Here is a 25344-nt window from a genome sequence, read left to right as displayed (position 1 = left end):
GGATTCTCCAGGCAAGAATACTGGAGTGGGTTGACATTTCCTTCTCCAGGGGATCTGGAGAAGGAAATTTTACCCAGGAATCAAACCCGGGTCTCCTGCATTGCAGGAAGATTCTTTACCATCTGAGCTATGAAGGAAGCTCAATCAACTGTACTCCAACTGTACTCAGCTATTATCTCTTCCAATATTTTCTCAGGTCCTTCCTCTCTTCTCCTTCTGGGACCCCTATATTGCACATGTTGATGTGTTCTAATGCTGTCTCAAAGGTCCCGTAGGCTGTCTTCACTTTTTTCTTTTTGGTATAGTCTGTTCTGTGGCAATGGTTTCCACCGTTCTGTCTTCCAGGTCACTTATCCATTCTTCTGCCTCAGTTATTCTAATACTGATTGCTTCTAGTGTGTTATGCGTCTGTGCTTGTTCTTGAGTTCTCTACGTCTCTGGTTAACATTTCTTGCATGTTCTCCATTGTTTTTCAAGATCTTGGGATCATCATTATCATTATTCTGAATTCTTTTTCTGGAAGGTTTCCTATCTCCACTTCATTTAGTCATTTATCTGGGGTCTTATATTGTCCCTTCGTCTTAGACATAACTCTCTGCTTTTTCATCGTGATTATCTCTCTATAACGTGGCTTTTGTTCTAGCCACTGTGGGATTGTGGTTCTTCTTGCTTCTTCTGTCTGCCCTCTGCTGGACGAGGCTAAGAGGCTTCTGTAAGCTTCTTGATGGGGGGAAGAGGTTGGGAAAAACTAGGTCTTGCTCTGGTGGGCAGGGCCTTGCTCAGGAATGCTTTAATCCAATTATCTGCTGATGGGTGGGGTTGCACTCCCTCCCAATTGTTTGGCTAGAGGCAACCCAGCCCTTTGGGATTGGAATGAAAACTGACCCTTTCCAGTCCTGTGGCCACTGCTGAATTTTCCAAATTTGCTGGCATATTGAGTGCAGCACTTTCACAACATCATTTTCTAGGATTTGAACTAGCTCAATTGGAATTCCATCACCTCCACTAGCTTTGTTCATAGTGATGCTTTCTAAGGCCCACTTGACTTCACATTCCAGGATGTCTGGCTCCAGGTGAGTGATCACACCATTGTGATTATCTGGATCGTGAAGATCTTTTTTGTACAGTTCTTCTATGTATTCTTGCCACCTCTTAATATCTTCTGCTTCTGTGAGGTCCATATCATTTCTGTCCTTTATCAAGCCCATGTATGAAATGTTCCCTCGTATGAATGTTGTATGAAATGTTCCCTTGGTATCTCTAATTCTCTTGAAGAGATCTCTAGTCTTTCCCATTCTGTTGTTTTCCTGTATTTCTCTGCATTGATTGCTGAAGAAGGCTTTCTTATCTCTCCTTGCTATTCTTTGGAACTCTGCATTCAGATGCTTATATCTTTCCTTTTCTCCTTTGCTTTTCGCCTCTCTTCTTTTCACAGCTATTTGTAAGGCCTCCCAGACAGCCATTTTGCTTTTTTGCATTTGGTAAAGTGTCTGCCTACAATGCAGGAGACATGGGTTTGATCCCTGGGTCTGGAAGATCCTCTAGAGAAGGAAATGGCAACCCACTCCAGTACTCGTGCCTGGAAAATCCCATGGACAGAGGAGTGTGGTAGGCTACAGTCCATGGGGTCGCAAAAAGTTGGACACGACTGAGAGACTTCACTTTCACTTTTCCATGGGGATGGTCTTGACCCCTGTCTCCTGTACAATGTCATGAACCTCCGTCCATAGTTCATCAGGCACTCTATCAGATCTAGTCCCTTAAATCTGTTTCTCACTTCCACTGTATAATCATAAGGAATTTGATTTAGGTCATACCTGAATGGTCTAGTGGTTTTCCCTACTTTCTTCAATTTAAGTCTGAATTTGGTAACAAGGGGTTCATGATCTGAGCCACAGTCAGCTCTTGGTCTTATTTTTGCTGACTGTATAGAGCTTCTCCATCTTTGGCTGCAAAGAATATAATCAGTCTGATTTTGGCGTTGACCATCTGGTGATGTCCATGTGTAGAGTCTTGTGTTGTTGGAAGAGTGTGTTTGCTATGAACAGTGTGTTCTCTTGGCAAAACTCTATTAGCCTTTGCCTTGCTTCATTCTGTATTCCAAGGCCAAATTTGCCTATTACCCCAGGTGTTTCTTGACTTCCTACTTTTGCATTCCAGTCCCCTATAATGAAAAGGACATCTTTTTTGGGTGTTAGTTCTAAAAGGTCTTGTAGGTCTTCATAGAACCATTCAACTTTAGCTTCTTCAGCATTACTGGTTGGGGCATAGACTTGGGTTAATGTGATATTGAATGATTTGCCTTGGAAACGAACAGAGATCACTCTGTCGTTTTTGAGATTGCATCCAAGTACTGCATTTTGGACTCCTGTTGACCATGATGGCTACTCCATTTCTTCTAAGGGATTCCTGCCCACAATAGTAGATATAATGGTCATCTGAGTTAAATTCACCCATTCCAGTCCATTTTAGTTCGCTGATTCCTAGAATGTTGACATTCACTCTTGCCATCTCCTGTTTGACTACTTCCAATTTACCTTGATTCATGAACCTAACATTCCAGGCTCCTATGCAGTATTGCTCTTTACAGCATTGGACCTTGCTTCTATCACCAGTCACATCCACAGCTGGGTATTGTTTTTGCTTCGGCTCCATCCCTTCATTCTTTCTGGAGTTATTTCTTCACTGATCTCCAGTAGCATATTGGGCACCTACTGACCTGGGGAGTTCTCTTTCGGTATCCTATCATTTTGCCTTTTCCTACTGTTCATGGGGTTCTCAAGGCAAGAATACTGAAGTGGCTTGCCATTCTCTTCTCCAGTGGACCACCTTCTGTCAGACCTCTCCACCATGACCCGCCCGTCCTGGGTGGCCCCACATGGCATGGCTTAGTTTCATTGAGTTAGACAACGCTGTGGTCTGTGTGATTAGACTGACTAGTTTTCTGTGATTATGGTTTGTCTGCCCTCTGATGTCTCTCGTAACACCTACCATCTTGGGTTTCTATTACCTTGGGCATGGGGTATCTCTTCATGGCTGCTCCAGCAAAGCGCAGCTGCTGCTCCTTACCTTGGATGAGGGGTATCTCCTCACAGCTGCCCCTCCTGACCTTGGACGTGTAGTAGCTCCTCTTGGCCCTCCTGTGCCCATGCAGCCACTGCTCCTTGGACGTGGGGTTGCTCCTGTCAAATTCCAGATGTTCAAGCTGGTTTTAGAAAAGGCAGAGGAACCAGAGATCAAATTGCCAACATCTGCTGGATCATGGAAAAAGCAAGAGAGTTCCAGAAAAACATCTCTTTCTGCTTTATTGACTATGCCAAAGCCTTTGACTGTGTAGATCACAATAAACTGTGGAAAATTCTGAAAGAGATGGCAATACCAGACCACCTGACCTGCTTCTTGAGAAACCTGTATGCAGGTCAGGAAGGAACAGTTAGAACTGGACATGGAACAACAGACTGGTTCCAAATAGGAAAAGGAGTATGTCAAGGCTGTATATTGTCACCCTGCCTATTGACCTTATGTGCACAGTACATCATGAGAAACGCTGGGCTGGAAGAAGCACAAGCTGGAGTCAAGATTGCTGAGAGAAATATCAGTCACCTCAGATATGCAGATGACACCACCCTTATGGCAGAAAGTGAAGAGGAACTAAAAAAGCCTCTTGATGAAAGTGAAAGAGGAGAGTGAAACAGTTGGCTTAAAGCTCAACATTCAGAAAACGAAGATCATGGCATCTGGTCCCATCACTTCATGGGAAATAGATGGGGAAACAGTGGAAACAATGTCAGACTTTATTTTTGGGGGGGCTCCAAAATCACTGCAGATGGTGACTGCAGCCGTGAAATTAAAAGACGCTTACTCCTTGGAAGGAAAGTTATGACCAACCTAGATAGCATATTCAAAAGCAGAGACATTACTTTGCCAATAAATGTCCATCTAGTCAAGGCGATGTTTTTTCCAGTGGTCACGTATGGCTGTCAGAGTTGGACTGTGAAGAAGACTGAGTGCCGAAGAATTGATGCTTTTGAACTGTGGTGTTGGGGAAGACTCCTGAGAGTCCCTTGGACTGCAAAGAGATCCAGCCAGTCCATTCTAAAGGAGACCAGTCCTGGGTGTTCTTTGGAAGAACTGATGCTAAAGCTGAAACTCCAGTACTTTGGCCACCTCATGCAAAGAGTTGACTCATTGGAGAAGGCTCTGATGCTGGGAGGGATTGGCGGCAGGAGGAGAAGGGGGCGACAGAGGATGAGACAGCTGGATGGCATCACCAACTCGATAGACGTGAGTTTGGGTAGGCTCCGGGATTTGGTGATGGACAGGGAGGCCTGGCGTGCTGCGATTCGTGGGGTCGCAAAGAGTCGGACATGACTGAGAGACTGAACTGAACTGAACCCAGCCCTGGGGTCCTTGGTAGAGTTGATGACCTCCAATGATAGTCCTGAAGGGGGACCTTCCAGGACTGTTCTTGCTAGTGCTCCCGACCCTGTGATGAGGCTCTGCCAACCCACGCTTCTACAGGAGACCCTCCAACAGTAGCAAGTAGTTTTGGTTCAGTCTCCTGTGGGATCACTGCTCTTTTCCTCTGGGTCTTGGTGCACACAAGATTTTCTTGATCCCCTCCAAGACTGAAGTCTGTTTCCTCCAGTCCTTTGGAAGTTGTATAATCAAACACCAATGGCCTTCAAGGTCAGATTCCCTGGAGATTCTCAGTCCCTTTATCAGATCCCCCAGCTGGGAAGCCTGACATGGGTTTCAGAACCTTCACCACAACAAGAGCACTTCTTTGGTATTGTTCTTGATGCTGGGAAAAATTGAAGGCGGGAGGAGAAGGGGACGACAGAGGGTGAGATGGCTGGATGGCATCACCGACTTAATGCACATGAGTTTGAGTGAATTCTGGGAGTTGGTGATGGATAGGGAGGCCTGGCATGCTGCAATTCATGGGGTCGCAAAGAGTTGGACATGACTGAGCGACTGAACTGATTATTGTTCTGCAGTTCGTGGATCACTCACCCAGAGGATGTGGGATTTGATTTTATTGTGACTGCACCTGTCCTACCATTTTGCTGTGGCTTCTTCTTTGTCTTTGGGATGTCTTTTTTGGTGGGTTACAGTGTTCTCCTGTCAATAGTTATTCAATAGCTAGTTGCAATTTGGTCCCTTGCAAGAGGAGATGAGTGCATGTATTCCTGCTCCACTGTCTTGAACCAGAAGCCAAGATAAAACTTAATAGAAATATTAAGAGCTTCGTTTAGGTTAAAACAGTTCAATAATGCAAGTACCAGATTCCCCTTGGCTGGGCTGAAGTCTTTGTGAAGAAGTGACGGGGTCTTAGTTTAGCTCCTACTGATGTGAATTGGTGATTTTTCAAGAGTTTCTGTGATTCATTTTTTTTTTCATTTTTGAAAAGAGACATTTTCCTGTCGTATGTCTTCTGGTGTTTGTCTTCACCGTGATTCCTTACAACTAAAATGATTCTGTTGTTTCACACTGTAAATCAGTACACTTGGATTTGCAGATTAAGGTGAAGCCGTGTACCTTGCTGCTGATTGCCTTAGACTCCAGTTACCCTTCAAGCTCTTGGTGCAGCTCTAGCTGTTGTGTTGACTTATATTGGACTAGTCCTTTGGGGCTGGGAGGCTAGTAGGTAGCCTCCTGTGATGGGGCCTTTGGACATCTGGCTCTGACACCGCAAAGCATGGCAGACGTGTGAAACCAAAACAGGTACTTCTGCAGCTGTTCAGTCTTGCCCTTTGAACTCAGTAGAAAACATCCTCTGCCCATCCTTTCATTTTAGGGACCAAGTGCAAACCCCGCACATTGCAAACCCCCAAATTCCCGATCAGAACCCCTTCATCCTGTCAGAGACATGGATGAAGACATTGCTGCTTTGGTTGGGAAGTGAATGTCACAGAGTTTGGCTTGTTCACTAGTATCTGGTCTTCCTCCTCCTCTGATCGCCTGGTGGAATTGTATACCCTCACCCAGTGTGACCATAGTGTTTGGTTTACACAGGAAAATATGAATGGAAGTAGTTTGTGATTGTTCAGGTGGCACACATCACCCAGCTCTTTTTATCTCCTCTGCCGTGGTAACCAGCACCAGTGCAGATAGGAGCTGCTCCATCAGCATCAATTCCAGAATGAGGCTGACACAGGACCAGCCAACCCATGATGAGCAGAGAGCAGACACAAGAAGCCAGTCTTTGCTGGCTGCCGGTGAGACGCTGAGTGGTTTGTGATCACAGAAGAACCTAGTTTATTCTGATGAATGTGTTAGATTAGCCGACTTACAGGTTAGCTGCCCCGAAGGTAGTTGGCAAACTACTTGGTGGAATCAGAGCAAACTGCTTCCCGTTGATCCTGGAAGTAAAGCAGATTTCCCACAGAAATGGACTATTAGACTCTCTCAGAGAGGCTCTCACTGCAAAGATGGAATGGTAGGTGGACTTCGCTTTCTTTCTTCCTCCTCATTGTCAATGCCTTGCTTGTTACCCCCTTTCACAGGTATGGTAGGGCAGAGTGGGCTGGCTTCAGATCTAGGACTGACTGGTGTCTTGGCTCTGTGATGATGGGTCAGTATATCTCTTCGCTTCCCTGGTGGCTCAGACAGTAAAGAATCTGCCTGCAATGTGGGAGACCTTGGCTTAATTCTTGGGTTGGGACGATCCCCTGGAGAAGAGCATGGCCAACTCACTCCAGTATTCTTGCCTGGAGAATCCCCATGGACAGAGGAGCCTGGTGGGCTACAATCCGTGGGATCGCAAAGTCGGACAGGACTGAGTGACTCAGCACATATATCTGACTTCATACCTGAAATGATAATGAGCTGTTTACCTTCTGCACGTGGGTTAATTTAATCTTTCCCACAAAGAGGTCTGGCTTTTGTCAAGGCTGAACAGTGATTCAGGGTGGGAGGGTGGATATTCCAGAAAGACCAGTATGATTTTGGGTGGGAGCTGGCCACATCTTAGGATGGGGTGTGGCCATGCCAGAAAGATCAAGAATGGTTTAAGCTGGGGACTTTGAGTCATGCCTGGAGGGGTTGGAAATCAGCTATGCAGGCAGCTGTCTCCTGAAGACACCCTCTTTTCCTTTACTCTCAAACAACCACCCCCACAGCACTTTTGACCCCAGATGTGTGGGCTTTTCCCCCACATTGACCAGTTCTCAAGTACCAACTGGGTGTCCAGCAGTGAAATCTGACACTGTCTACCTGGAGTTAGCATCAGATCCCACAGGTTAAGGGCTTGGTCCCACACGGCTGCCCCCCGACTTCAGACACCAACCTCAGGTGCCAAGTTGCAAACTACTTCTGACTCCCCTCCTTGGGTTTGATAGTTTGCTAGAAAAGCTCACAGAACTCAGGAAAACACAGGTCCTGGTTTGTTACAGAGGATATAATAAAGGCTATAGATGAACAGCCTGATGAAGAGACACATAGAGTGAGATCCAGGAGGGTCTTAAGCGCAGATGTTTCTGTCCTTGTAGAGTTGCGGTATGTTAGTCTCCTGGCGCATAGATGTGTCTGGAAGCTCTTTGAACCCTGTGTTTTGGGGCTTTGTATCAAGGGTTTATCATGTAGGCAAAGCTCAATTTCTTTTCTCCCTGGAGAATGGGTGATGGGGCCAAATGTTACAAGCTTCCAGTTATGGCTTGGTCTTTCTATTCACTGGGCCCCCATCCGGGAGCCCACAGAGAGTTACGTCATTAGACCAAAAGGTGGTCTTATCACTCAGGAGATTCTAAGGGACTCAGGAGCTCTGTGTCAGGAAGCAGGGCCAAAGACCAAATATTAAGAACTGGTGGCAGAAACCAGTATATATTTTATTGTTGCCCAGCAGTCAGTCATGCCTCCATAATGAGCACCAGTGAGAACTCTGACCATCCGGGCTTGGGCGGCCCTCCCTGGCTGACAGAGTTTTATGTCACATGTCGGCCCCAGGAAGGTAACGCACTTGCTGCTCCTCGGACTCTGCCCCACGTGTTTCTTCCTTGGCCAATTTTGTCTGTATCCTTCCCTGGTTTTGTCTGTATCCAAACCATAACAGTGAGCACAGCAGCTTTCAGTGATTGCTTCTACTGAGTTATTGAACCTGAGGATCTCTGAACTTGCAGTTCGTTCTGGAAGTGAGGGGGATCAGGTGTACTGTGTGCCCTCCAGCTGGACAGTTCAGCTCAGTTGCTCAGTCATGTCCGACTCTTTGTGACCCCACGGACTGCAGCACACCAGGCTTCCCTGTCCATCACCAACTCCTGGAGCTTGCTCAAACTCATGTCCTTCAAGTCAGTGATGCCATCTACCCATTTCATCCTCTGTCATCCCCACTCCTCCTGCCTTCCATCTTGCCCAGCATCAGAGTCTTTTCCAGTGAGTCGGTTCTTTGCATCAGGTGGCCAAAGTATTGGAATTTCAGCTTTAGCATCAGTCCTTCCAATGAACATTCAGGACTGATTTCCTTTAGGATGGACTGGTTGGATCTCCTTGCAGTCCAAGGGACTCTCAAGTCTTCTCCAACACCACAGTTCAAAAGCATCAATTCGTTGGCGCTTTATAGTCCAACTCTCATTTCCATACATGACCACTGGAAAAACTATATCTTTGACTAGATGGACCTTTGTCGGCAAAGTAATGTCTCTGCTTTTTAATATACTGTCTAAGATGGTCATAGCTTTTCTTCCAAGGAGCAAGTGTCACTTAATTTCATGGCTGCAATCACCATCTGCAGTGATTTTGGAGCCAAAATAAATAAATAAATAAATAAATAAAATCTGTTTCTGTTTCCATTGTTTCCCCATCTATTTGCCATGACGTGATGGGACTAGATGCCATGATCTTTGTTTTTTGAATATTGAGTTTTAAGCCAGCATTCCCATTCTCCTGTTTCACTTACATCAAGAGACTCTTTAGTTCTTCTTCGCTTTCTGCCATAGGGTGGTGTCATCTGCATATCTGAGGTTATTGATATTTCTCCCAGCAATCTTGATTCCAGCTTGGGCTTCCTCTACCCCAGCATTTCACATTATGTACTCTACATATAAGTTAAATAAGCAGGGTGACAATATACAGCCTTGACGTACTCCTTTCCCAATTTTGAATCAGTCCATTGTTCCTTGTCTGGTTCTAACTGTTGCTTCTTGACCTGCTTACAGATTTATCAGGAGGCAGGTAAAATGATCTGGTATTCCCATCTCTTGAAGAATTTTCCAGAGTTTGTTGTGATCTACACAGTCAAAGGCTTTGGCGTAATAAATAATGTAGAAATAGATGTTTTTCTGGAACTCTCTTGCTTTTTTGATCTAATGAATGCTGGCAGTTTGATCTCTGGTTCCTCTGCTTTTTCTAAATCCTGCTTGAACATCTGGAAGTTCACGGTTCACATAATGTTGAAGTTTGACTTGGAGAATTTTAAGCGTTACTTTGCTAGTGTGAGATGAGTGCAATTGTGCAGTAGTCTGAACATTTTTTGGCATTGCCTTTTTTTGGGATTGGAATGAAAACCGACCTTTTCCAGTCCTATGGCCACTGCTGAGTTTTCCTAGTTTGCTGGCGTATTGAGTGCAGCACTTTCACAGCATCATCTTTCAAGATTTGAAATAGCTCAACTGGAATTCCATCACCTCCAGTAGTTTTGTTCGTAGTGATGCTTCCTAAGGCCCACTTGACTGCATTCCAGGATGTCTGGCTCTAGGTGAGTGATCACACCATCATGGATATTTGGATCATGAAGATCTTTTTGTATAGTTCCTCTGTGTATTCTTGCTACATCTTAATATCTTCTGCTTCTGTTAGGTCCATACCATTTCTGTCCTTTATTGTGCCCATCTTTGCATGAAATGTTCCCTTGATATCTCTAATTTTCTTGAAGAGATCTCTGGTCTTTCCCATTCTGTTGTTTTCCTCTATTTCTTTGCATTGATCACCAACAGCTGGACAATTGGCCCAAATTCTTAGCAGTGTCCTCTTTGCATCATGACTCTTCAGCAGTTCATCAGGTCCTGTTTCTACTGGTGTGCTGAATGAAAAGGATCGGTTTCCATTCCTTTAAAGGCTGGCTGCTGTTTTGATTGCAGAACGCAGGAAGGACTGAGAGTTTTTTGTGGGCTTGGAGGATTTCCATCCTGCGATGGGTGTGGCAGTAGAGCATTGACCACTCCTGCCCTCCTTTTAAACATTAATTCATTACCTAACTGGGCTGTGTTGGGCCTGGGTTGAGGCACGTAGGTTCTTTGTGGCGTCATGCAGGCTCTTTAGGTGCAGTGCGCCGGCATAGTGGTGGCAGGCAGGCTTATCTGCTGCGCGGCACGTGGGATCTTAGTTTCCTGGCCTGGGATTGAACTCACTTCCCCTGCATTGCCAGGCAGATTCTTACTCCCTGGACCACCTGGGAGACCCCTACTCCAGTCCTGACTTGCAACTGCAGCCTCATATGGGAAACAGTTTACCTCCATGTTGCCTAACAAACCCAATGACCTGGTAATGCTTGTCAGTTAAAATTAGTTCCGGTGCACTGAGGCATCACTTCTGTTTTCTCCTCTGTTCACCCACTTAGCCCTGTGTTTGGGAGAGTTTCTACCTTTTAGTTTTAAGAAGAAGATAAAATGTTTTGCTTTCCTTGGACATCTCGCAAATAGTAAGTAATCACTCATTTCCCCCAAATTTTAATGAATAAAGATAGCCTAGTGCAAGCAGCCTAAAGTCACTTTAAATCTTAAGTCTAGCACCAAATGTGAAATCTTGGGATGTCTTAATTATAGTGAATTTTATAGAATGACCTAAATTTCACACATAGCAAATATTGGGAGTATAAAATTTTACATCCAATTATCTAAGTTGGTGCCATTTTCTTTGTAGTTCAGCTGATGCATTTTTTAGCCTTTTCCCCTAGAGTGGTTTTAACTGCAAAAAACCTGGAACTTTCTGAATGACTCTTCACATCAGAAAAGAATTGACTCCCATCAACTATGATATATGTTTGCTTTATTAAATTGATCCTTATTTATTGTATCTGTATAATACATTTCTATTGGAGAAGGAAATGGCAACCCACTCCAGTATTTTTGCCTGGGAAATCTCATGGATAGAGAAGCCTGAGGGGCTACAGTCTCTGGGGTTGCAAAGAGTTGGGCAGATCTTAGCAGCTGAAAAAACAACATTTCTATAGCCTTAGTTTGTGTGTGTAGTTTCAGGAGCTGTGATGAGAGTGGGTCAAGTCGCTGCTGGGCTGGGAACCGTGGATGTGAGAGGGAGCTGTGTCAGGTCTGGTTGTTCTGGAATCACCTGCTGCTTAGCCCTGGGGCTGCTGGGTTGCATCTTCTCAGGGAAGAGTGAAGACACTGCATAGATGGGACCAGCATGAATCCTCACTAAATCCAGGGCCCTTGCTACTTGATCGTATCTATAGAGTAGCTTGCCAGGCAGTGTGGTTTCAAGAGTGCTGGGACCACTGTTCTTAAGAAAGTTCCATCACTCACCTGTGTCTTTTCCATTGCCTGTCTGTGACTTGGTTGCATTTAAATCATGACATGAAGAAAGCCAGTTCTAAAAATGCCAGGCAAAGCTGGAAATCATAGTTTGATGTTCATGGATCCTTTTGGGGAAAGCTGAGGAAACAGTATTGATCTGCTAGGGCTCAAACTAAGGGATTTTTTTTTTTCTGGCCCTAACTGAGCCCCATTTCTATCATGGCTGAGTCACCTTCACGCACTGTGTGAAGTTGGGAGAAGGTCCTGGCTATAACCCTGTGGATCCATCTACAAACTGAATACTCTTGGAGCTGGCACTGTCTGTTAGAAGAACAATCAGAGGACAGGAAGAGGGATTTTGAGAACAGATTTTCCAAAGGCCCATAGACCTGACTATTTACTGTACTCTGGTTTGCCCAAAATACTACTGAGATTTCCTCATATTAGCTAAACATTTTTACAGTATTATTGTAAATAAGTTATTTGGAAAGGTAACCAGGAATTTATTCAGTTCAGTCGCTCAGTTGTGTCCAACTCTTTGTGACCCCATGAATTGCAGCATGCCAGGGCCTCCCTGTGCATCACCAACTCCCAGAGTTCACCCAAACTCATGTCCATCGAGTTGGTGATGCCATTCAGCCATCTCATCCTCAGTCATCCCCTTCTCCTCCTGCCCTCAATCCCTCCCAGCATCAGAGTCTTTTCCAATGAGTCAACTCTTCGCATGAGGTGGCCAAAGTATTGGAGTTTCAGCTTTAGCATCAGTCCTTCCAAAGAAATCCCAGGGCTGATCTCCTTTAGAATGGACTGGTTGGATCTCCTTGCAGTCCAAGGGACTCTCAAGAGTCTTCAACACCACAGTTCAAAAGCATCAATTCTTCAGCACTCAGCCTTCTTCACAGTCCAACTCTCACATCCATACATGACCACTGGAAAAACCATAGCTTTGACTAGACGGACCTTTGTTGGCAAAGTAATGTCTCTGCTTTTTAATATGCTATCTAGGTTGGTCATAACTTTCCTTCCAAGGAGTAAGTGTCCTTTAATTCATGGCTGCAGTCACCATCTGCAGTGATTTTGGAGCCCAAAAAAATAAACTCTGACACTGTTTCCCCATCTATTTCCCATGAAGTGATGGGACCAGATGCCATGATCTTCGTTTTCTGAATGTTGAGCTTTAAGCCAACTTTTTCACTCTCCTCTTTCCTTTTCATCAAGAGGCTTTTTAGTTCCTCTTCACTTTCTGCCATAAGGGTGGTGTCATCTGCATATCTGAGGTGATTGATATTTCTCCCAGCAGTCTTGATTCCAGCTTGTGCTTCTTCCAGCCCAGCATTTCTCATTATGTACTCTGCATAGAAATCAAATAAGCAGGGTACTCCTTTTCCTATTTGGAACCAGTCTGTTCCATGTCCAGTTCTAACTGTTGCTTCCTGACCTACATACAGGTTTCTCAAGAGGCAGGTGAGGTGGTCTGGTATTCCCGTCTCTTTCAGAATTTTCCACAGTTTATTGTGATCCACACAGTCAAAGGCTTTGGCATAGTCAAGAAAGCAGATGTTTTTCTGGAACTCTCTTGCTTTTTTGATCCAGCAGATGTTGGCAATTTGATCAGTTGTTCTCTGCCTTTTCTAAAACCAGCTTGAACATCTGGAACCTTTCACAGTTCACATATTGTTGAAGCCTGACTTGGAGAATTTTGAGCATTACTTTACCAGCGTGTGAGATGAGTACAATTGTGTGGGAGTTTGAGCATTCTTTGGCATTGCCTTTCTTTGGGATTGGAATGAAACCTGACCTTTTCCAGTCCTGTGGCCACTGCTGAGTTTTCCAAATTGGCTGGCATATTGAGTGCAGCAGTTTCACAGCATCATCTTCTAGGGTTTGAAATAGCTCAACTGGAATTCCATCACCCCCACTAGCTTTGTTTGAAGTGATGCTTTCTAAGGCTCACTTGACTTCACATTCCAGGATGTCTGGTTCTAGGTGAGTGATCATACTATGGTGATTATCTTGGTCATGAAGATCTTTTTTGTACAGTTCTTCCGTCTATTCTTGCCACCTCTTCTTAATATCTTCTGCGTCTGTTAGCTCCATACCATTTCTGTCCTTTATTAAGCCCATCTTTGCATGAAATGTTCCCTAGGTATCTCTAATTTTCTGGAAGAGATCTCTAGTCTTTCCCATTCTGTTGTTTTCCTCTATTTCTTTGCATTGATCGCTGAAGAAGGCTTTCTTATCTCTTCTTGCTATTCTTTGGAACTCTGCATTCAGATACTTATATCTTTCCTTCTCTCCTTTGCTTTTCACTTCTCTTCTTTTCACAGCTGTTTGTAAGGCCTCTTCAGACAGCCATTTTGCTTTTTTGCATTTCTTTTCCATGGGGATGGTCTCCTGTACAATGTCATGAACCTCTGTAGTTCATTAGGCACTCTGTCTATCAGATCTAGGCCCTTAAATCTATTTCTCACTTCCACTGTATAATCGTAAGGGATTTGATTTAGGTCACACCTGAATGGTCTAGTGGTTTTCCCTACTTTCTTCACTTTAAGTCTGAATTTGGCAATAAGGAGCTCATGATCTGAGCCACAATCAGCTCCCAGTCTTGTTTTTGCTGACTGTATAGAGCTTCTCCATCTTTGGCTGCAAAGAATATAATCAATCTGATTTTGGTGTCGACCATCTAGTGATGTCCGTGTGTAGAGTCTTCTCTTGTGTTGTTGGAAGAGTGTTTGCTATGAGCAGTGTGTTCTCTTGGTAAAATTCTATTAGTCTTTGCCTTGCTTCATTCCGCATTCCAAGGCCAAATTTGCCTGTTACTCCAGGTGTTTCTTGACTTCCTACTTTTGTATTCCGGTCCCGTATAATGAAAAGCATGCCTTAAATTAGCTTGTTTATTGGTTGAGAACAGAGTCCTGTGAGGGCTTCCCAGGTGGTACTAGTGGTAAAGAACCCACTTGCCAATGCGGGAGACATAAGAGAAGCAGTTTTGATCCCTGGGTCGTGAAGATCCCGTGGAGGAGGGCATGGCAACCCATTCCAGTGTTCTTACCTGGAGAATCCCCATGGACAGACGAGCCTGGCGGGTTACAGTCCATGGATTCACAAAGAGTTGGACACGACTGAAGCAACTTAGCATGGCACAGCAGGGTCCTGGGAAAATGGAAGTAAGACGTGCCTGTTGAGGCTGAGAGAGCTGTGGGTCCACCCCAGGCTGCCCACTGTCATGGGGCTAGCGGCACGAGGGTCCCCACTCAGGGGGCCGTGGACCTCACTCCTCAGAATTGACATCCCTGGTCTTTGCCCATCTTGCTGAGGGAAAATGGCTGGGCACTGGTACCTAAACAAATACAGGCAGGGAAGCGTTTTCTCTGAACCGCCAGGAAATAGGGCGATAGATTCCTCATTTTATGGGCAACTGAGGGTTTACTTAGGCATCAAAGTCCTTCTGAGACTTTATTTGGGGAGGATTGGAGAGGGCATTGGCACCCCACTCTGGTACTCTTGCCTGGAAAATCCCATGGACGGAGGAGCCTGGTAGGCTGCAGTCCATGGGGTCGCTAGGAGTCAGACACGACTGAGCGAATTCACTTTCATGCATTGGAGAAGGAAATGGCAACCCACTCCAGTGTCCTTGCCTGGAGAATCCCAGGGACGGGTGAGCCTGGTGGGCTGCCGTCTATGGGGTCGCACCGAGTTGGACATGACTGAAGTGACTTAGCAGCAGCAGCATCAAATAGGGGCTACTGAGCCTAATTTCACTTTATTTTCTTGATGACTCAGGAGCCTTCCAAAAAACCCAGTATTTCAGTGTGATCTAGATGAGATCCCTTCAGGGTCTAATGAGGTGGGCTGGGCCTTTTATCCTTCATCTAAACGGAACCAGAATAATTTAGCGTTGTATTCCTGTGCTGTTCTTTAATTTAGTCTTCTCCTGCACTGCCGGCTCCTCCTGCTGTCTCTGGTCCTGCTCTGAGCAGCGTGACTCCCATTTGCTGTGTCCTGTGCCCCCTGCTGGGTTTACTTCATGCATTCCGTTTCTCTCCCACAGCTCCTTGTCATATACAACATGTGTCCTGGGTGGGAAACACGGCAGGAAGGAGTGCCAGATACTGACATCTCTGTTTGGGGATTGAAGTGACAGTCATTCAGCTGCTTTAGGGAAAACATTGCTTTTGACAATATTACTAAGTTACATGTAGAAATCCACATGCATATTTTAAGACATGTCTCCAGAGGCAATTTATTTAACTGGAGGGAGGGTATCGTTGCTTTACGATGTTGTTAGTTTCCGCTGTACAAGGGAGTGAATCAGCTATCTGTGTTCATGTATCCCCTCTCTCTTGAACCTCCCTGCCACCACCCACCCCCATCCCACCCACCTAGGTCATTACAGAGCACTGAGCTGAGTTCCCTGTACTGTACCCTAGGTCCCCACGAGCTGTCTGTTTTACACATGGCAGTGGCAATTTATTAACAGGCTAATCAACGGAGCTGCACTCGACCTTGGAGACAGTCTATGCAAGTCTACGCAGCTTCCTCATTTCCCGCTGAGAAAACAGGCCCAGGTGGTTTGCAAGCACAGGACCTCGTCTGTGCTCCTTTACTGCTTGTGTGGCCTTTGGTAAACGCCATTCTATTATGCCAGGACACTATTCTATTATGAGGGTGCATTCTATTTCCTAGGCATCTTTGGGTCTCCTAGGGCCTTGCACGGGGCTTCCCTGATGGCTTGGTGGGTAAAGAATCTGCCTGCAGTGCAGGAGGCATAGGAGACGTGGGTTGGATCCCTGGGTCAGGAAGATGCCCTGGAGGAGGAAATGGCAACCCACTCCAGTATTCTTGCCTGGAGAATCCCATGGACAAAGGAGCCTGGTGGACTGCAGCCCATGGGGTCACCTGCAAAGAGTCGGACGCGACTGAACACACGCGCACAGAGGGGCTTGCACAGTGCTAGTGTATAGTAGGCTGCGGAATGTTTATTGAAAACTTAGGTGAGTGTGAACTTCCCCTCTTGGTGGATAAGACTAAGGACCCTCCAGAGGCTCTGGCAGTGCAATGGGATGTGTATCTGCCAAACCTTTGACTGGAAGATAAACTGCCTTTGCTGTCCTGGTTCTTGTTCTAATTGCTTGAAGCTTGTTTTCCCTTGAATTAGCTCATTCCAAAATATCAGAGCCTCTATTATCAAGAGCATTTTACAAGAGGCTATAAGGGATGTAAAGGTGAGAATTAGCTTTCCTCCCAGCTTCTCACTCCCCACCGACCCAAAGTGTCTGTCTTTTGGGGCAGATAAACCGTGGATACCAATTGCTGTAATGTACGAGCGCCTGCAACAGGACCGTTAAATGTTTTGGCAATAGAAAATGGAGAGATGATGGTAGAGTTGGGTAGTTTAGGGATGTTTCATGGAGCTAATAGTGATTTTTTAAACATCTATGTGCCAGCCCTGTACCAAGGTAAACCTTTATCTCCTTTGATCTCTGGTATAATCGTCTAAGGAACAAAGTTGTCTCTTTATTTACATGTGAGAGAAGTGAAACAAAATGATATTAGTTTCCCAAAGAGCCATTAAGTGGCGGGGTTGGGATTTGTCTCAGACTCTAAGGTGTGTGTTCTTCCATTCTCTACGCTAGCTATTCTGGGTGTGTTCAGAACTGCCTTACACACACACACACACACACACACCCCAACCTTGGACTGTGATTTGGATTTGAATAGATTGAGAAGAATGAGCAAAGGCCTTCCAAGAGTGGTGGGAGTCACAAAGACTCACAAGGCTTTCTATTTGTCAGCTAATGTATAATTGTATCTCACCTGGAAATTAAAATCACAGCCCCATTTGAATCTTTCTTATTAACCTGCATAGATATAAAAAACAAAAAAATATAAATTAGTTGACGTAGTCCTTTCAGAGTCTGAAAGCAGATAGATAGTAGTATAGGTATAAGGCTTTCTTAGCCCCTAAATTGAGTGTTCCAGTTGACCTGGTCACTCTAGTTAAATAGCACAAACACAGGCAGGCTTCTCCATGGACATGCTGTGTGACCTTGGGAGCATGACCTGATTTATCAGTTTCTTTCTCTGTGGAACCCCTAGATTAGCTGGCCTTGAAAGGTCACAGCTGAGAGGCTGTGTGGAGCTGTGGGAGAACGTAGTGCGGGCTCTGAGGGTCTGCTTTCGAGCTCTGTGACTAGATTCTTAGGACGGTAATGAGCATCATGTACCTGATGGGGTTTTTGTACAGATGCGAAGTGATGAGGTGAAAAGCACTTTAATGTTAATCCCCCAACACCTCCCCACCCCCCCGCCCCTTACAAACACCCACAAGGGCCTGCTCGTGTCTTTAGCACCTAGCACTGCGCAGCATTTCCTCCCAAGTCCATGGACAAGGTATCCACTAACTTCATAGCATTTTCTAGCAGCATCCAGACATTTCAGAGCCGACTTTTAAAATAGTGAGACTGATGCTATGCAACTTATTATAACATCCCCACTAAGTTATTTATAACATCCCCACTTATATTTAAGGAATAAGCAGAAAATGATCCAACTCAGCAGTTCAAGCACATATACTCTCTGCTATCTGAGAATGCTTGAGCCAAACTGAATTTTTAACTCTGTCAAGCCCAGGGAGGTGGCTTTGGGGTAGCCTGGAATCCCTCTCCCTTTATCTAGTGGGTTCCAGTCTGCCAAAAGAAAGGTGTGTGTGTAAGTGGGCTTTTGCCTCTGGCAGAGACAGATGTGATCAACTCAGTACTGTTGAATTACCTGTTCTCCTCTCATTTGCTCTCAGTTGCTGTCTGATAGCTTCTCCTATACATTATGTTCTGGCCTCACTTGTCAACTAATGTGCCTCGAACAACCTTAATCAGACTCCCTTGAAGAAGTGAAATTCAAAGGAAATGTGGCCGAGTTTGTTCTCACTGAGGGGAAGAGGGCATGAGAAGAGGGAGATGGCTTCAGGGATTTCTGTGTTCAGCAGAAATCCAGACACAAGGGCAGAATTTTGCTATAAACTTGGTCATGAGGACTGTCGTTCCCCTGTGTTTTCTGGGTTGGTTTTGTGGCTCCAAAGAGGAAAAGGGGAGGCCGTTATCTTCATAAAGGAACGTATACTTTATAATCAGGCAGAACAATTCAAAGCAAGTTTTTATAATGGCTTCTAGGATCTTAACTCCAGAGCTCAGGGTCTATCTCTAAATGATCTGTCTTATGTTGCTGGAGGCATCTATTAACTCTAGGCATCAAGAGAAATGTTAAGGTGGTCGAGGAATAGCCTTTTCTTGCAAAAAGTGTACAGTCCACGTGGGAGACAGAATTCAGGAAGAGAACAAACGAGGAGCCTCTTGAGGAACTTAGAGGGCACTAATCGCTTGGCTGGAAAGCTCGGTTGTCCCCACCACGACTTCTGCAGCCCATGCAGTAAGCCCAGGCAGGCGAGAGGAGGACTCTGGGCCGAAGCTAAGAGTGCTCTTGTGTAGGAAACCATGAAAACCCTGGAACACCAACCCCAAGGCTGCTACTTCTGTTCATTCCAAAATCATTATTTTTACTTATTTTTGCTTATATTTCATGTCTGCTCAGTCCAAATCCTCTTTCAAGTTTAAGCAATTAAAAGGTGTGTTAGGTAAAAAGGTATTGACATAGTTCAAGATTCCAGAGACTAAGAGGAATGGGGTAGTAGGTTTCTCTCCACCTTTATTCCCAATCAGGCATTTCCTTTCTCCGAAAGTGACCATGGGATCTGAGGTTGTGTATGCGTGTGTACACATACACACCCCCCACACACACCCACACACCCACACCCACCAACCACATGATCTTTATCTGTGCATCATTTGGTGGATACTTAGGATCTTTCCATTTCTTGGCTATTGTGAATAATGCTCAGTGAGCATACAAGAAGAGTGCAGGTATCTCTTCAAAATCCTGTTTTTATTTCCTTTGGGTATATGCCAGAAATGGGATTGCTGGATCATAAGACAGTTCTGTTTTTAATCTTGTGAGGAACCGCCATACTGCTTTCCATAGTGACTATCCCAGTTTACATTCCTCCCAATAGTGCACAAGGATTTTTTTCCACATCCTTGCCAACACTTACCTCTTGTCTTTTTGATATTAGCTAACAGGTGTGAGGTGATGTCTAATTGTGGTTTTGATTTGTATTTTCCCTGATAATTAGTTCCTTTTCATATACTTGTCAGCCATCTGTATATTGTCTTTGGAAACATGTCTATTCAGGTTCTCCACATACTTCTGAATTGGATTATTTGGGATTTTTGCTATTAAGCTGTGTGATTTCCTTATATAGTTTGGATAGTAACCCCTTATTTGATAAACGGTTTGCAGACATTCCGTTCCGTCAGCTTCCCCTTCCTTTTCTTCCCTGTGCTCTGCAGAAGCTTTATAATTTGACGTGGTGCCGCTTGCTTTTGTTGCTTGTGCTTTTCGTACATATCCAAAAGAAAATGTTGCCAAGACGAGTGACAGGAAGCTTTTCCCCCATGTTTTCTTCTAGGAATTTTATGGTTTCAAGTTTTATGTTGAGGTCTTTAAACCATTGTTAGCTGGTTTTTGAGTTGGGTATGATAGGGGTCCGCTAGACCATTCAGGTATGACCTAAGTCAAATCCCTTATGATTATGCAGTGGAAGTGAGAAATAGGGCCTGGATCTGGTAGATAGAGTGCCTGATGAACTATGGAGTGAGGTTCGTGACATTGTACAGGAGACAGGGATCAAGACCATCCCCATGGAAAAGAAATGCAAAAAAACAAAATTGCTGTCTGGGGAGGCCCTACAAATAGCTGTGAAAATAAGAGGCGAAAAGTAAAGGAGAAAAGGAAAAATATAAGCATCTGAATGCAGAGTTCCAAAGAATAGCAAGAAGAGATAAGAAAGCCTTCTTCAGCGATCAATGCAAAGAAATAGAGGAAAACAATAGAATGGGAAAGACCAGAGATCTCTTCCAGAAAATTAGAGATACCAAGGGAACATTTTATGCAAAGATGGGCTCTATAAAGGACAGAAATGGTATGGAGCTAACAGACGCAGAAGATATTAAGAAGAGGTGGCAAGAATAGACGGAAGAACTGTACAAAAAAGATCTTCACGACCAAGATAATCATGATGGTGTGATCACTCATCTAGAGCCAGACATCCTGGAATGTGAAGTCAAGTGGGCCTTAGAAAGCATCACTAGGAAAAAAGCCAGTGGAGGTGATGGAATTCCAGTTGAGCTGTTTCAGATCCTGAAAGATGATGCTGAGAAAGTGCTACACTCAATATGCCAGCCAATTTGGAAAACTCAGCAGTGGCCACAGAACTGGAAAAGGTCAGGTTTCATTCCAATCCCAAAGAAAGGCAATGCCAAAGAATGCTCCAACTACCACACAATTGTACTCATCTCACATGCTAGTAAAGTAATGCTCAAAATTCTCCAGGCCAAGCTTCAGCAATACATCAACCGTGAACTTCCTGATGTTCAAGCTGGTTTTAGAAAAGGCAGAGGAACCAGAGATCAAATTGCTAACATCTGCTGGATCATGGAAAAGCAAGAGTTCCAGAAAAACATCTATTTCTGCTTTCTTGACTATGCCAAAGCCTTTGACTGTGTGGATCACAAACTGTGGAAAATTCTGAAAGAGATGGGAATACCAGACCACCTCACCTGCCTCTTGAGAAATCTGTATGCAGGTCAGGAAGCAACAGTTAGAACTGGACATGGAACAACAGACTGGTTCCAAATAGGAAAAGGAGTACGTCAAGGCTGTATATTGTCACCCTGCTTATTTAACTTCTATGCAGAGTACATCATGAGAAACGCTGGACTGGAAGAAACACAAGCTGGAATCAAGATTGCCGGGAGAAATATCAATCACCTTAGATATGCAGATGACACCACCCTTATGGCAGAAAGTGAAGAGGAGCTAAAAGCCTCTTGATGAAAGTAAAAGAGGAGAGCGAAAAAGTTGGCTTAAAGCTCAACATTCAGAAAACAAAGATCATGGCATCCGGTCCCATCACTTCATGGCAAATAGATGGGGAAACAGTGGAAACAGTGTCAGAGTTTATTTTTTGGGGCTCCAAAATCCCTGCAGATGGTGACTGCAGCCATGAAATTAAAAGACACTTACTCCTTGGAAGAAAAGTTATGACCAACCTAGATAGCATATTCAAAAGCAGAGACCTTACTTTGCCGACTAAGGTCCGTCTAGTCAAGGCTATGGTTTTTCCTGTGGTCATGTATGGATGTGAGGGTTGGACTGTGAAGAAGGCTGAGTGCTGAAGAATTGATGCTTTTGAACTGTGGTGTTGGAGAAGACTCTTGAGAGTCCCTTGGACTGTCAGGAGATCCAACCAGTCCATTCTGAAGGAGATCAACCGTGGGATTTCTTTGGAAGGAATGATGCTAAAGCTGAAACTCCAGTACTCTGGCCACCTCATGCGAAGAGTTGACTCATTGGAAAAGACTCTGATGCTGGGAGAGATTGGGGGCAGGAGGAGAAGGGGACGACCGAGGAGGATGAGATGGCTGGATGGCATCATGGACTCGATGGACGTGAGTCTGAGTGAACTCCGGGAGATGGTGATGAACAGGGAGGGCTGGCGTGCTGCGACTCATGGGATCACAAAGAGTTGGACACGACTGAGTGACTGAACTGAACTGAACTGATGATAGGGGTCCAATTTCATGCATGTCATTATCTGTTTTCCTACCATCATTTATTGAAGAGAGATCCTTTCCCACTGAGTATTTTTGGCTCCCTGGTCAATTGTTCATTGACCATATATGTGAAGGGTTATTTCTGGGCTCTTTGTTCTGGTCCACTGTCACATGTATGTTTTTAACGCTAGTGCCATGCTGTTTTGATTCCTGTAGCTTTGTGATATACTTTGACACCAGGTGTGTCATGTGTCTAGCTACATTTTTCCTTTTCAAGGTTGCCTTGGCTATTCGGCATCTTTCGTGTTTCCATCTACATTTTAGGGTTGGGAACTTTCATGGCCATCCAGTGGTTAAGACTCTGTCCTTCCAATGCATGTGACATGAGTTTGTTCCCTGTGTGGGGAACTAAGATTCCACATGCCAGGTGGCTCAGTAAACAAACCACTGTCCCCTACAAATCCAAACCAACCCCCCCCCCCCCCCCCCCAAAAAAAGGACAAAGCTCAAGTAAGTTTTAGTAGAATTTGCAGTGAATCTGTATACTGCTTCAGGCCGTTAAGGAATTTTAACATTCTAACAATATTCTAGCAATCCAAGAACACAGGGTAGCTTTCCATTTATTTGTTGTCTTTAAATTTTTTTCATCACTGTCTTTGTGTTCACTGTACAGAATGTTCACCTTCGTCGTCAAGTTTATTCCTAAGTATTGATTTTGGTGCTGTTGCAAATGGGGTTGTTAGTTTCTCTTTTGGATAGTCTGCTGTTAGTATATAGAAACAATTGAGTCTGTTTCTTGGTTTTGTATCCTGCAACTTTATTGAATTAGTTTATTCTCATAGTTCCTGGTGGAGTGTTTAGGATTTTCTATATATAAAATCATGACATTTGCAAACTCAGACAGTTAACGCCTTCCTTTTCAATTTGGATACCTTTTTTTTTTTTTTTCTGGCTAGGACTTCCAGAACTATGTTTAGGAGTGGTGGAAGGAGTGTGGAAGTTGTCTTACTCCTGATCTGAGAAAAAGTTTTCAACTTTTCACCATTGAGTATGAGGTTAGCTATGGATTTGCCAGTATATAGAGTCAGACACAACTGGAGTGACTAGCACGCATGCACGCATGGCCTTTATTATACTGAGATGTGTTCCCTTTATACCCAGTTAAGAGTTTTTATCATGAAAGGCTATATTTTTGTCAAGCGCTTGTCTTGCATCTGATATTTTTAACTTTCATTCTATTAATGTGTTGTGTCACATTGAATGATTTACATATGTTGAACCATCCTTGCATCCCAGGATAAATCCCACTTGATCATGGTACAGTCCTTTTAATGTGCTGTTGAATTTGTTTTATTTTGAGAATTTTCACATCTGTATTCAATAGGGATATATTGGCCTATAGTTTTCTTTTAGAGTCTTTATCTGGCTTTGGGTGTCAGGGTAATGTTTACCTTGCAAAATGAGTTTGAAAACATTTTCTCCTCTTTTGGGGATGAATTTGAGAGGGATTGGCTTTAATTCTTCTTTGAATGTTTGGTAGAGTTCACCAGTGAAGCCATCTGGTCCTGGGATTTTCCTTTTTGATAATTTCTTCAATCTCCTTAGGTAGTGGTCTGTTCAAAATTCTCCCTGCTTCATGATTCATTCTTGGCAGTTTATGTTTCCAGGAATTTATCCTAGTTTATCCAGTTTCTTTGTGTACAATAAATAGGAATCTTCTGCATTTCCATGGTTTCAGTTGTAATGTACCCTCTCGTTTCTGATTTTGAGTCTTCTTTTTTTTCCTTAGTCTAGTTAAAGATTTGCCAATTTTGTTTATCTTCTTTAGAAAGAGCTGCTCTTAGTTTCACTGATTTTTTTCCTATGTTCTATTTCATTTTATTTCTGCTCTCATCTTTTATTTCCACATGCTAACTCTGGGCTTAGTTGTTTTTCTAGTTCCTTGAGGTATAAAGTTAGGTTGTTCTTTTGAGACCTTTCTTTTTTCTTAATGTAACTTTTGATTGCTATAAACTTCCTTCTTAGAATGGCTTTTGCTGCAGCTCATTAGATTTGGTATATTCTCATTTTCATTTGTTTCAAGACATTGTTTGATTTCCCTTTCGATTTTTTCATTGATGAATTGGTTATTCAAGAGTATGTTGTTTAATTTTCACATATGTATTTTCCCGTTTAACCCTAATCCTGTTATTTCTAGTTTTATACCATTGTGGTTGGAAAATATACTTGGTATGATATCAGTTTTCTTAAGTTTGCTAAGAGTTGACTGAGATGACCTGATGTGAAGAGCCAACTCATTGGAAAAGACCCTGATGCTGGGAAAGATTGAGGGCAGGAGGAGTAGGGGGCAACATAGGATGAGATGGTTAGATGGCATCATTGACTCAATGGACATGAGTTTGAGCAAACTCCAGGAGATAGTGAAGGACATGGGATCACAGAGAGTCAGACATGACTGAGTAACTGAACAGCAACAATGGTTTACCAAAACTTATTTTGTGAGCTAGCCTGTGATCTGCCCTATAGACTTCGCCATGTACAGTTGAGAATATGTATTCTGCTGTTGTTGGATGGAATGTTTTATAGACAGTTGTTACGCTTTGATTTCCTTCTCTTTACCTTTAAGAACAATATGGTTTTGCTTTGTGGTCACCATGAGGCTTATATATTGATATAACAGTCACTGTTATGTTGTAATCAACTTAAGTTTGACTGTATATAAAAACTCTACCCTTTTACTCTTTTTTTTAATGTCACAGTTTATCTCTTTGTGTTGTAACATCATTAGCAAATACAGTTACTGTTATTTTTTAATACTTCTTTTAGTAGTGTTAAGTGGTCAACACAGTACCTAATAACTGTATTAGAGTATTCTGAATTTGGCTGTATTAACCTTTACCAGTGTGTTGTTTGGCTTCATATGTTTTCAAGTTACTAACGAGTGTTTTTTCATTTCTGCTTGAATACCTCTTAGCATTGCTTGTAAGGCAGGTCTAGTGATGAACTCTGTTTCTTTTTGTCTGGGAACATATTTATCTTTCCTTCATTTCTGAGGGATAACTTTGCAAGGTAAAGTATATTTGGTTGGTGGTTTTTATCTGAGGACTTTGTAGCATCTAGGCTTTCCTGGCCTTTAAAGTTTCTGCTGAGAAATCTTCTCACGGCCTTTTTGGAATTCCCTTGTAAGTGGTAAGCTTCTTTTCTCTGGC

The 25344-nt window shown here is 43.8% G+C and overlaps 1 protein-coding gene and 1 pseudogene across 2 annotated transcripts in view; both read left to right on the top strand.

Annotated features, from left to right (window-relative positions):
• Positions 1-25344, top strand: part of MYO5B (myosin VB) — a 337450-nt gene that overhangs the window by 43338 nt on the left and 268768 nt on the right. The gene's annotated exons all lie outside the window — the stretch shown is intronic.
• LOC132658507 (cofilin-1-like) overlaps positions 1-25344 on the top strand; it is an 82464-nt pseudogene that overhangs the window by 42113 nt on the left and 15007 nt on the right.

Source organism: Ovis aries, chromosome 23 (assembly GCF_016772045.2).
Source record: "Ovis aries strain OAR_USU_Benz2616 breed Rambouillet chromosome 23, ARS-UI_Ramb_v3.0, whole genome shotgun sequence".
Classification (NCBI taxonomy): Eukaryota; Metazoa; Chordata; class Mammalia; order Artiodactyla; family Bovidae; genus Ovis; species Ovis aries.
The sequence above is the reverse complement of the archived record's forward strand: the minus strand, read 5'-3'. Positions and strand labels throughout refer to the sequence as shown.